The following is a 12,452-nucleotide window of genomic DNA, read 5'->3' as shown; positions in this document are numbered from 1 at the left end:
TCTGTTTAAAGGGGAAAGGGGGGTAAGACTGTGGCCAAAACTCAGGGTTTCCCGCAGCACTTTGAAACTAAGGCGGCCGCCTAAGCAACACACGCCAACAACACATGACAACTACGTCCTCAAAAAAAATTATATGAGCGATATCCGCCGAGTTACTCTGTCCTGTTTTCTCCCTTTCAATCTTTAAATATGTGATAAGCCTTTGTGTTCGCTTCAGTCTTGTTATCAGCGCGTTCTTCCGCAGCTGTGCCAAGCACGTCAGAATAAACAGAAGAGAGGTGTGTGTGTGTGTGTTCATCTGAGCCTCATTGGTCTGTCACTGCTCGTCAATGTCAGAATATTTGAGATGACCAATCAAATCAAAGTAGGCGGGCTTTATGTTCGCAGCGCGAATTTTAGCAGAGCGACTGACAGGAGTGTCATTCAGTCGGTCTGTGTTCTGTCACGAGCCGCTTGCGCTGTTTGTGCGAACAAAATGCAGGCTGATATCCAGCAGTGTTTTTAATGTTGATGCAATGTTTCCCGAATATCCACACGATTTCAAATGTGACATTGATTTTATACAACAGATAAAAAACAAAAGGGTAACATTAAGTGATTTACTACGTTTAAAATAGTATAGTCAGGCTTATTGCTCTATTTTGCAACGAAATCTGTGGCTTTGAACGAATCGTGAGATTCAATGAACGACTCGATGACTCACACATAAAGACAATGAGTTACCGTCACCCACTGGCGATTTTTTAATATAATATTTGTATTAATATTAAATGATTTTTAACATTGCCTATTTATTGAACATGGTTTTATTTTAGTAATTATTTATTTTTTAAAGGTATTACAAAGGTAAAAAAAAATGAAATGGAAAAATTGATTAAAGGGGGCAAATATTGTCCCTTAATGGAAAAGGTGTGACTGCAGTCTAAGTGGAAGAGGGGTACGGCACTCTAAAAAATTGGTTATGCAATTCCAAGCCCCACCAACCCAACCCACCCAACACCACCACCTTAACTAACACATTTTCTGCGGGAAACCCTGAAAACTGATACTATAATCAAGTTTAATTGAGCAATTTCAGGGTTTTTCCTTGGCCAAATAAGGGAAATGAGAAATGAGAACTTTTGAAATGAGAATCCTGGCTAAACAACTGTGATATAAGTTAGGGATATAAGCATTCGAAATCAACATCATTTGGCAATGTCTTGTAACATATCAGGAGCATTTAAAGAAAACTTTTGAGGTCAATGTATGGAAACTTACGCCATATTTATAAACAACAGGGTACACCTCCTTCTGTCGCTTTCTTGTCTGGCAAGACCTTAATGAAATTGGACAAAAATTGAGCAAATCAGTGTTCAACAGGAACTTTCAATCAATAGAAAGATAAGTAACAAATGAACATAAAATAACCAGCTTACATGACACTAAGGGTGTGTGTGTGTGTGTGTGTGTGTGTGTGTGTGTGTGTGTGTGTGTGTGCGTGCGCGCGTGCGTGCGTGTAACTGTGTGCGTGTATGCGTGCAGAGCACACAGGGACATTAGTGTGTGTAAGCGTCCACGTTCGATTTCCTTTAAAGTCTGTGAACTTTTAAATCCAATGTATAAATATTGCTATCCACATGATGAAGGGGTCCTAGCTGAACATAAAAATATCAATGTTTAAAATATATATATTTTTATGAAGTGTATTATGAGGAAAAAACAACGTTATGGATGTGACAAAAGCCCTGTTATGGATGTGACGCGTCTGAAATACATAGAATCTGTTTGGAAAATCAACAATCAAACCATCATGGCACTTTTGTTGACGCATAATGGCTGTGTTTTCACATTAAGAGGACTGTCTGAAATGATTCTGTTCAGTTATGAGATGCGCTCAAATTTACGTGTTGCAAGTGATCGCACCTCCATGCTATATTTGCTTATTTATTAAATCCAGGCAATTGGTTGATGATACTTTGATTTAAAATTAAGATACAATTTATACAAAACGAAATTAACTTTAAATAAAGTCTTTCTACAAAACAAAACTTGCGATGAAGTGGCCAAAATAATTTCTGTCTTGAAACAGATCACAATAGTCAGTGCACTGAACCGTCAAGACCTCTTTATTATAGCCCTTATAAATTCAACAGGCAGTGCTGGTATGACCAAATTAGTATATTTATTTCTCAGGCATGCCTCCATCTTTCTGCAAAATGCTTACTGTTAAAATAAAGTTTAAAAAGGGGGGTCTTTGATACCTTTTTTTGAAAGCATGAAATATGGCTGATTGAAAATGTAATTTAAGCATTGTTGCTCACCTCATATCTGGTGGATAAACGAGGCGATTTTCTTAAAATTTTTGTTAAAGCACATTAATACAGTATATTACAGACCTAAATGGACAACTTAAAAAGGGTTTTGTTATTTTGGTTAAAATTTTATTTTTTTCATGGTAAAGATGACCTTTGCATGGAATTGCCCTTGTATGAAAAACAGTAGCCTAAATACATTATTTAATACTGTAATTATATTCCATTTGTCCTACCATTCCGGTTTGTACACGGTGCATCACACCTGCAACATTGTTGCCATTAGCTATATCAGAGCTCTCAAGTGTCACGCATTGATCGTCACAGTCACTCTTTTCGGTCTTTTGCATTTAGGCTATCTCGCGTAAAAACTGTTTATAATACATTTAATATGCCGCAGTGCCCAAAATGTCTCTGGCCGCGCCGCTCTCACTATGGAACCGGCAGGAATCAAGCACGTCTCTCCTGGAGTTCTGCAGTCGAGCCTGCCACTTATCAGCCAATCAAAAGAAAAGAAAAGTGCTATACAATAGCCAATCAGAAATTAGTACTATTGTATCTGGGTAAGATTTAACGCAACAACCAAAAAAAAAAAAAAAATGATATCCTGAAATTGTTCGCGTGATTCTGTCACTCCTGCTGCCTGTCTTCAAAACTTGAGAGCCCTGCTATATAGTTGAGCATAGTACATACCAGGAAGGTATCAATAAGGAAGGTATCAATCAGGATTATGAGTTATTTTTATTTTTTGATTAAATACTTTGATGAATCATTCAATTTGACAGCACTAGGCGCTGTAGCGAGTAGTTAAGTCTGCTAGGAAAATAACAACAAATGACAGCCTTCCTTCCCTAGACGACATCTATGTCCGCAGGTGCAGAAGCAGGGCATTGGACATAATGAAGGACTCCACTCACCCAGTGAATAAACTATTTACCACACTCCCCTCTGGCAGAAGGCTGCGCAGCCTTAAAGCAAGATCTACAAGGCTATTGTGCAGCTTCTTTCCAGAGGCAGTGAGGCTTATGAACTCCTTAGTTTAGGGCTCCTCCTGCCCTCTGCTCGCTCATTGCTGCTACCTGCACAAGGCACTTTGTGATGTTATGGGTTAATTATGGTCTATGGTTTTTGATTTTGTTATAAGGTTAAGGCTATTTTAATGTTTATAGAGATTTATTTTATACGTTTTATATAGGGTCTATCTTAGAATTTTAAATTGCCATTTTTTCTGTATTACGCTGCTGGACCTGGGAAACGAATTTCGTTCCTTCATGTCTAACATGTTTGAATGACAAATAAATGAAACTGAACTGAAACTGAACTAATGTTTAGAGTATATAGACAAGAACCATACAAGGGTTTTTGTTACTAAAGCCTGCCCTGGGTACACTAATTTTCTTGTTAAGCTTATGTACATTTATATTCCAATGAAGGTTATAACATGCTTACAATACATATAGGCCCCTGTGGCACGGCCTAAGCTTTTGTCCTTTATGCAACCCCTATCTAGATTTAGTTGACTAAAATCTTATTGTATGTCGTCGACTAAAGCTAGAATAAAACTAAAACAGTTCAGATGACTAAAATATAATGGGTTTAGTTCAATTATGCATTAATTTAGAATTTCTCTAAAATTTACAAACCCTAATTATACTGTAATAGAGAAAACATATATTAACCAGTTAATATGAATGATTTTAAAGTTTGAACATGCAATATACAGATTTAAGTACTGTGACTTAAAAAATATTTTAAAATTAAATACAACCACTATTCCTAAAGTAGAATAGTCTTCTTTTCAATGAATGATACATGCATTATTTATAACTACTTGCATACATCATTCTTTATTCTTTCAAGCAGCAGACATATTTATTTGTATGAATTAATTATAATGAATCCTTATTAAAGCTATTAACGAGCAGTGAATTTTAATCTATTTTTCTTTTGTTGCTTGATGACACAGACCGCATTGTGGTTTATTACACAACGTTCACTTTAAGACATCGGATCATGTACAATGACATGCGGATCCAATTGCACTGATGCACATCCAATACACTCAAAACTGTTTAAGACATAACGTCCTGGATGCGTATGCAACCCGAGGACGTAGTCCAGCTGCCACTAACGCTGGACTACCAAAAAAAATAAATCTTTATTACTACAACAGAGAGAGCAGGTCAGGGAGGAGACTTCAGTTAGCTGTGCTCAGCATAAACATTACAGTATGATTACGGCATTTCACAGACTGGCGTTCATGGCGCAGCCGACTCAAGCCGGAGTGCAACCTGTTCTCAATATACATGTCTATGCTGAGCACAGCCAACTGCTGCTGGGCTCCTGTCTGTGGTGTATGTCATCACTCACGTAGCCATGGCCGTGCACGACCGGGTTATTGCTAATATTCCGGTTTTGAACGGGTTATTGGCTGCATATAAAATTAGTCAATGTGTTGCAGCTCTTTCTGCTCGGCTGAATGAACGCCAGTCTATGAAACGCTGTAATCATCTATCGAAATATCGGAAATGTGTTTAAAGCTCATATCACCGTTATTAAAAGTATATCGTGATTCGTGATATATGAATTATTGTCCAACCTCTCCCGCTGTTTTTCCCTTTGGTTAGATTCTACATCAGATTGAATAGCACAAACCAAAAATTACAGACCACTGTACAATCTGCAGTGTTATTTTTCAGGCAACATAATATTTAAACTTACCTCAATTCGTGAATGTCTGATATGAAGTTCTTCTCCTCGAAGTGACAGCTAGCAGCGGTGCTTTCCGAATGGACCGTTAACGTTTTGACCGCGAAACAAGGCCTTTGCATACAGGCCCCTTAGATGTCCTAAGAACTGCCTGACTGAATAACAATTAAATACAGTAAAATTCGTAAATATGTGAGAGAATTAACAAACGTTAACTGCTTCGCTGGCTTCATATGAATCAGCCTAATTGGTGTTGTGTGCATAACAGGCAGTGGTGGGAAGAGTACTGAAAATCTGTACTCAAGTGCAAGTACTGCTGTATTGCTATTACTCTATTAAGTAAAAGTACTGGTGTTAGAGAAATACTCAAGTAAAAATACAATTTGTAAAAACTTTTAACCACTGATGTCACCGTCACTTCTCGGGCTGGATGTGTGTTTTCCTTTACCAAAAGTTAAAACAACAATCTATTATTCAATCTATAATTGATAAGATACAAAAGTGTTTTTACCTAATTTTTTCTCAAACAGATCTACTGTACCTTTTACAGCCAATCAGTCATTGTTGGTGTATGCTACACCTTGATAGAAACACATGCTACTCCTTGGTCCAAGGACAACACAGAAGTGTAAGACAGATAATGAGGCCTCCTGCAAGTCCTTTTCTAACAAATATTGAATTACAATTTCCTAAGAGGTAATAAATCCATCATATTCATGTCCATAAAGGGACTAGCTGTCTGTGAGCTATTTGGCCTCGATCATCTTAAAAAATGAAACTTCGAATTGGATCCCGGAGTTTTATTTGACCAAATTGGGACAGGTATGGGATGTGGATAACCGTTTGGGGTTATTTGTAGGGATGCTTGACATTGATTTTGTACCGATATCCGATATACCAATATTGTCCAATGCTTAATTTCCGGTACCGATATAAGCTGATACACCGAAACATATGATCCTTTATAGGCTTACTGCCCACTGTTCCATGACTCACTTGATACTGGGGATTTGAATGTTTTGAAGAACTAGCCAGCAACCGGTTGGCTAACTTGGGTGCAGTGCTTACTACCCCTTCGAGAGAAGATGCCAACTGAACATTTCTTTGACTGAGGTAAACTGAAATTTAACTCAAATAGCCACACAAGAATAAAAATTCATCTCATTCCACTCATTGGCTTAGATCTGCCCTGCTCAAGAATTTATTTACTCTACTGTGTTTATGTGGTTGGCCAACAACCTACACCAACACTCAAATTTTGTCTGCATTCGCTTTGAGAGGAAACAAGCTTTCCAAAAAGATATAAAACGACATACTTTAGTCATTTTAAACCATTTCAAAAACATATACCGGTTACCGATATTGAATTTTAAAGCCAATATCGGCCGATTATATTGAGCATCCCTAGTTATGTCTAAATATGCGTTTCTGCCCCAAGGGACAGGCTTCTGGGACTGGACTATTATTTGAAGTGTTACGGTAGGCCTGCAACCTTTCTGAGAGTCCACTAATCAGCATAATTCAACACAGCGTAAACTTTGATCGATTTTGATGTTTTTTACATTTTTGGGAAGTTCCATTTTTCATTTTCTGCACGACTAACAAAAATGACTGATGGATTGTTTTGGCAAAAGATCTACATATGCAATGTTTGTTCTTTGGTGACTAGCGTGACTTGAAATGGATTGAGTTACAATTACTCAATCTCAACATGCTTGATTAGCCTACATGTAGAGTTACTAAAAATTGTACAGTAAGTTATCAATAGGCCTAAATAGTTTGCACCTCTGCCATGCAGGACCCATGTGTTCCCAGTTCAAACCCAACTTAGCACATAAACATGCCATGCAGGACCCACATATGCGTTCCCAGATCAAACACATGCCCACTTGGCCCATAAATGCATCATGCAGGACCCATATATGTGTTCCCAGTTCAAACCCATGGCCACTTGGCCCATAAATATGCCACGCAGGACCCATTTATGTGTTCACAGATCAAACCCATGCCCACTTGGCCCATTAACATGCCAAGCAGGACCCATATATGTGTTCCCAGTTCAAACCCATGGCCACTTGGCCCATAAAAATTCTATGCAGGACCCATATATGTGTTCCCAGATTAAAACCATGTCCACTTGGCCCATAAATGTACCATGCAGGACCCATATATGTGTTCCCAGTTCAAACCCATGGCCACTTAGCCCATAAAAATATATGCTGGACCCATATATGTGTTCCCAGATCAAACCCATGGCCACTTGGCCCATAAATGTACCATGCAGGACCCATATATGTGTTCCCAGTTCAAACCCATGGCCACTTAGCCCATAAAAATATATGCTGGACCCATATATGTGTTCCCAGTTCAAACCCATGCCCACTTGGCCCATAAAAATTCTATGCAGGACCCATATATGTGTTCCCAGTTTAAACCCATGGCCACTTGGCCCATAAATGTACCATGCAGGACCCATATATGTGTTCCCAGTTCAAACCCATAACCACTTGGCCCATAAAAATTCTATGCAGGACCCATATATGTGTTCCCAGTTCAAACCCATGGCCACTTGGCCCATAAATGTACCATGCAGGACCCATATATGTGTACCCAGTTCAAACCCATGGCCACTTGGCCCATAAAAATTCTATGCAGGACCCATATATGTCTTCCCAGTTCAAACCCATGCCCACTTGGCCCATAAAAATTCTATGCAGGACCCATATATGTGTTCCCAGTTCAAACCCATGGCCACTTGGCCCATAAATGTACCATGCAGGACCCATATATGTGTTCCCAGTTAAAACCCATGGCCACTTGGCCCATAAAAATTCCATGCAGGACCCATATATGTGTTCCCAGTTCAAACCCATGGCCACTTAGCCCATAAAAATTATATGCTGGACCCATATATGTGTTCCCAGTTCAAACCCATGCCCACTTGGCCCATAAAAATTCTATGCAGGACCCATATATGTGTTCCCAGTTCAAACCCATGGCCACTTGGCCCATAAAAATTATATGCAGGACCCATATATGTGTTCCCAGATCAAACCCATGCCCACTTGGCCCATAAATATGCTATGCAGGACCCATATATGTGTTCCCAGTTCAAACCCATGCCCAATTGGCCCATGCCTGTCCCTTATGGGGCCCATGTAATCAGCTCATATGGGCTTCCTATGTCGGACTCATACTACAAAACCTACATGGGACCCGCTGATTTCACCCAGCCAAAGCCCATGCCCACACAGTAACCATGGAACCCCTACTTAACCCATCTGGGCCCCACATGTCATTGCTGGCTGGGCAGTGAGTCTTTTTTTTAAACTAAGAAGAACTTTTGAAAAAACTCAAACTCTTTCATGCTCTCTGAAGAATCTCAGAGACTTTTAAAGGCTTTCTGAAGAAGCTCAGTGAGTCTTTTTTTTAAACTAAGAAGAACTTTTGAAAAAACTCAAACTCTTTCATGCTCTCTGAAGAATCTCAGAGACTTTTAACGGCTTTCTGAAGAAGCTCAGGGACTCTTTTTTTTTTTTTTATCAAAAAAGCTTACAGCACCTGGTATTCCCAGGCGGTCTCCCATCCAAGTACTAACCAGGCCCGAACCTGCTTAGCTTCCGAGATCAGACGAGATCGGGCGTGACCAAGGTGGTATGGCCGTAAGCGAAAACTGCTGCCAAAATTGGGCTATTTAAAAGGTTAGACCATTAATGAAGAAAACTAAGAAGAACTTTTGAAAAAACTCAAACTCTTTCATGCTCTCTGAAGAATCTCAGAGACTTTTAAAGGCTTTCTGAAGAAGCTCAGTGAGTCTTTTTTTTAAACTAAGAAGAACTTTTGAAAAAACTCAAACTCTTTCATGCTCTCTGAAGAATCTCAGAGACTTTTAAAGGCTTTCTGAAGAAGCTCAGCGAGTCTTTTTTTTTAAACTAAGAAGAACTTTTGAAAAAACTCAAACTCTTTCATGCTCTCTGAAGAATCTCAGAGACTTTTAAAGGCTTTCTGAAGAAGCTCAGGGACTCTTTTTTTTTTTTTTAAATCAAAAAAGCTTACAGCACCTGGTATTCCCAGGCGGTCTCCCATCCAAGTACTAGCCAACCCGACCCTGCTTAGCTTCCGAGATCAGACGAGATCGGGCGTGACCAAGGTGGTATGGCCGAAAGCGAAAACTGCTGCCAAAATTGGGCTATTTAAAAGGTTAGACCATTAATGAAGAAAACTAAGAAGAACTTTTGAAAAAACTCAAACTCTTTCATGCTCTCTGAAGAATCTCAGAGACTTTTAAAGGCTTTCTGAAGAAGCTCAGCGAGTCTTTTTTTTAAACTAAGAAGAACTTTTGAAAAAACTCAAACTCTTTCATGCTCTCTGAAGAATCTCAGAGACTTTTAAAGGCTTTCTGAAGAAGCCCAGTGAGTTTTTTTTTTTTTAAACTAAGAAGAACTTTTGAAAAAACTCAAACTCTTTCATGCTCTCTGAAGAATCTCAGAGACTTTTAAAGGCTTTCTGAAGAAGCTCAGTGAGTCTTTTTTTTAAACTAAGAAGAACTTTTGAAAAAACGCAAACTCTTTCATGCTCTCTGAAGAATCTCAGAGACTTTTAAAGGCTTTCTGAAGAAGCTCAGGGACTCTTTTTTTTTTTTTTAAATCAAAAAAGCTTACAGCACCTGGTATTCCCAGGCGGTCTCCCATCCAAGTACTAACCAGGCCCGACCCTGCTTAGCTTCCGAGATCAGATGAGATCGGGCGTGACCAAGGTGGTATGGCCATAAGCGAAAACTGCTGCCAAAATTGGGCTATTTAAAAGGTTAGACCATTAATGAAGAAATCTAAGAAGAACTTTTGAAAAAACTCAAACTCTTTCATGCTCTCTGAAGAATCTCAGAGACTTTTAAAGGCTTTCTGAAGAAGCTCAGTGAGTCTTTTTTTTAAACTAAGAAGAACTTTTGAAAAAACTCAAACTCTTTCATGCTCTCTGAAGAATATCAGAGACTTTTAAAGGCTTCCTGAAGAAGCTCAGTGAGTCTTTTTTTTAACTAATAAGAACTTTTGAAAAAACTCAAACTCTTTCATGCTCTCTGAAGAATCTCAGAGACTTTTAAAGGCTTTCTGAAGAAGCTCAGGGAGTTTTTTTTTTTTTTTTTTAATCAAAAAAGCTTACAGCACCTGGTATTCCCAGGCGGTCTCCCATCCAAGTACTAACCAGGCCCGACCCTGCTTAGCTTCCGAGATCAGACGAGATCGGGCGTGACCAAGGTGGTATGGCCGTAAGCGAAAACTGCTGCCAAAATTGGGCTATTTAAAAGGTTAGACCATTAATGAAGAAAACTAAGAAGAACTTTTGAAAAAACTCAAACTCTTTCATGCTCTCTGAAGAATCTCAGAGACTTTTAAAGGCTTTCTGAAGAAGCTCAGTGAGTCTTTTTTTTAAACTAAGAAGAACTTTTGAAAAAACTCAAACTCTTTCATGCTCTCTGAAGAATCTCAGAGACTTTTAAAGGCTTCCTGAAGAAGCTCACTGAGTCTTTTTTTTTAACTAATAAGAACTTTTGAAAAAACTCAAACTCTTTCATGCTCTCTGAAGAATCTCAGAGACTTTTAAAGGCTTTCTGAAGAAGCTCAGGGAATCTTTTTTTTTTTAAATCAAAAAAGCTTACAGCACCTGGTATTCCCAGGCGGTCTCCCATCCAAGTACTAACCAGGCCCGACCCTGCTTAGCTTCCGAGATCAGACGAGATCGGGCGTGACCAAGGTGGTATGGCTGTAAGCGAAAACTGCTGCCAAAATTGGGCTATTTAAAAGGTTAGACCATTAATGAAGAAAACTAAGAAGAACTTTTGAAAAAACTCAAACTCTTTCATGCTCTCTGAAGAATCTCAGAGACTTTTAAAGGCTTTCTGAAGAAGCTCAGCGAGTCTTTTTTTTTAAACTAAGAAGAACTTTTGAAAAAACTCAAACTCTTTCATGCTCTCTGAAGAATCTCAGAGACTTTTAAAGGCTTTCTGAAGAAGCTCAGTGAGTCTTTTTTTTTTAAACTAAGAAGAACTTTTGAAAAAACTCAAACTCTTTCATGCTCTCTGAAGAATCTCAGAGACTTTTAAAGGCTTTCTGAAGAAGCTCAGTGAGTCTTTTTTTTAAACTAAGAAGAACTTTTGAAAAAACGCAAACTCTTTCATGCTCTCTGAAGAATCTCAGAGACTTTTAAAGGCTTTCTGAAGAAGCTCAGGGACTAATTTTTTTTTTTTTTTAAATCAAAAAAGCTTACAGCACCTGGTATTCCCAGGCGGTCTCCCATCCAAGTACTAACCAGGCCCGACCCTGCTTAGCTTCCGAGATCAGATGAGATCGGGCGTGACCAAGGTGGTATGGCCGTAAGCGAAAACTGCTGCCAAAATTGGGCTATTTAAAAGGTTAGACCATTAATGAAGAAAACTAAGAAGAACTTTTGAAAAAACTCAAACTCTTTCATGCTCTCTGAAGAATCTCAGAGACTTTTAAAGGCTTTCTGAAGAAGCTCAGTGAGTCTTTTTTTTAAACTAAGAAGAACTTTTGAAAAAACTCAAACTCTTTCATGCTCTCTGAAGAATATCAGAGACTTTTAAAGGCTTCCTGAAGAAGCTCAGTGAGTCTTTTTTTTAACTAATAAGAACTTTTGAAAAAACTCAAACTCTTTCATGCTCTCTGAAGAATCTCAGAGACTTTTAAAGGCTTTCTGAAGAAGCTCAGGGACTCTTTTTTTTTTTTTTTAAATCAAAAAAGCTTACAGCACTTGGTATTCCCAGGCGGTCTCCCATCCAAGTACTAACCAGGCCCGACCCTGCTTAGCTTCCGAGATCAGACGAGATCGGGGGTGACCAAGGTGGTATGGCCGTAAGCGAAAACTGCTGCCAAAATTGGGCTATTTAAAAGGTTAGACCATTAATGAAGAAAACTAAGAAGAACTTTTGAAAAAACTCAAACTCTTTCATGCTTTCTGAAGAATCTCAGAGACTTTTTAAGGCTTTTTGAAGCAGCTCAGGGACTCTTTTTTTTTCATAAAAAAGCTTACAACACCTAGAATTCCCATGCGGTGTCCTATCCAAGTACTAACCAGGCCTTATTTAAAAGGTTAGACCATTAGTGAAGAAAACAAAGAAGAACTTTTGAAAAAACTCAAACTCTTTCATGCTTCCAGAAGAATCTCTGAGACTTTTTAAGGCTTTTTGAAGAAGCTCAGGGACTCTTTTTTTTATTTATTTTTTTATAAAGCTTACAGCACCTGGTATTCCCAGGCGGTCTCCCATCCAAGTACTAACCAGGCCCAACCCTGCTTAGCTTCCGAGATAAGACGAGATCGGGAGTGCCTTTTTTTTTTTATTCAATCAAGAAAATACAATAAAATCAATAGAAATTAAAATACACATTCATATGTTACATATTTTCTTCCACAACCATTCTACATCACATATCA

General features: G+C 38.6%; 7 non-coding genes across 7 annotated transcripts; all 7 read right to left on the bottom strand.

Moving 5' to 3' along the window:
* Positions 1–8,552: 8,552 nt before the first annotated feature.
* LOC143716715 (5S ribosomal RNA) lies at positions 8,553–8,671 on the bottom strand. Its single transcript, XR_013196177.1, has one exon. It is a non-coding gene; the product is annotated as a 5S ribosomal RNA (ribosomal RNA).
* A 381-nt stretch (positions 8,672–9,052) lies between these two features.
* On the bottom strand, positions 9,053–9,170 carry LOC143716779 (5S ribosomal RNA). Its single transcript, XR_013196240.1, has one exon. It is a non-coding gene; the product is annotated as a 5S ribosomal RNA (ribosomal RNA).
* Positions 9,171–9,657: 487 nt separating this feature from the next.
* Positions 9,658–9,776, bottom strand: LOC143716633 (5S ribosomal RNA). The gene has a single exon (XR_013196097.1). It is a non-coding gene; the product is annotated as a 5S ribosomal RNA (ribosomal RNA).
* A 380-nt stretch (positions 9,777–10,156) lies between these two features.
* LOC143716613 (5S ribosomal RNA) lies at positions 10,157–10,275 on the bottom strand. The gene has a single exon (XR_013196078.1). It is a non-coding gene; the product is annotated as a 5S ribosomal RNA (ribosomal RNA).
* Positions 10,276–10,652: 377 nt separating this feature from the next.
* LOC143716634 (5S ribosomal RNA) lies at positions 10,653–10,771 on the bottom strand. The gene has a single exon (XR_013196098.1). It is a non-coding gene; the product is annotated as a 5S ribosomal RNA (ribosomal RNA).
* A 489-nt stretch (positions 10,772–11,260) lies between these two features.
* Positions 11,261–11,379, bottom strand: LOC143716769 (5S ribosomal RNA). The gene has a single exon (XR_013196230.1). It is a non-coding gene; the product is annotated as a 5S ribosomal RNA (ribosomal RNA).
* A 380-nt stretch (positions 11,380–11,759) lies between these two features.
* On the bottom strand, positions 11,760–11,878 carry LOC143716738 (5S ribosomal RNA). The gene has a single exon (XR_013196200.1). It is a non-coding gene; the product is annotated as a 5S ribosomal RNA (ribosomal RNA).
* Between the last annotated feature and the right edge of the window lie 574 nt (positions 11,879–12,452).

This window comes from Siphateles boraxobius, unplaced genomic scaffold (assembly GCF_051911475.1).
Source record: "Siphateles boraxobius isolate OS27281-9 unplaced genomic scaffold, OSU_SipBor_1 6, whole genome shotgun sequence".
Taxonomy (NCBI): Eukaryota; Metazoa; Chordata; class Actinopteri; order Cypriniformes; family Leuciscidae; genus Siphateles; species Siphateles boraxobius.
The sequence above is the reverse complement of the archived record's forward strand: the minus strand, read 5'-3'. Positions and strand labels throughout refer to the sequence as shown.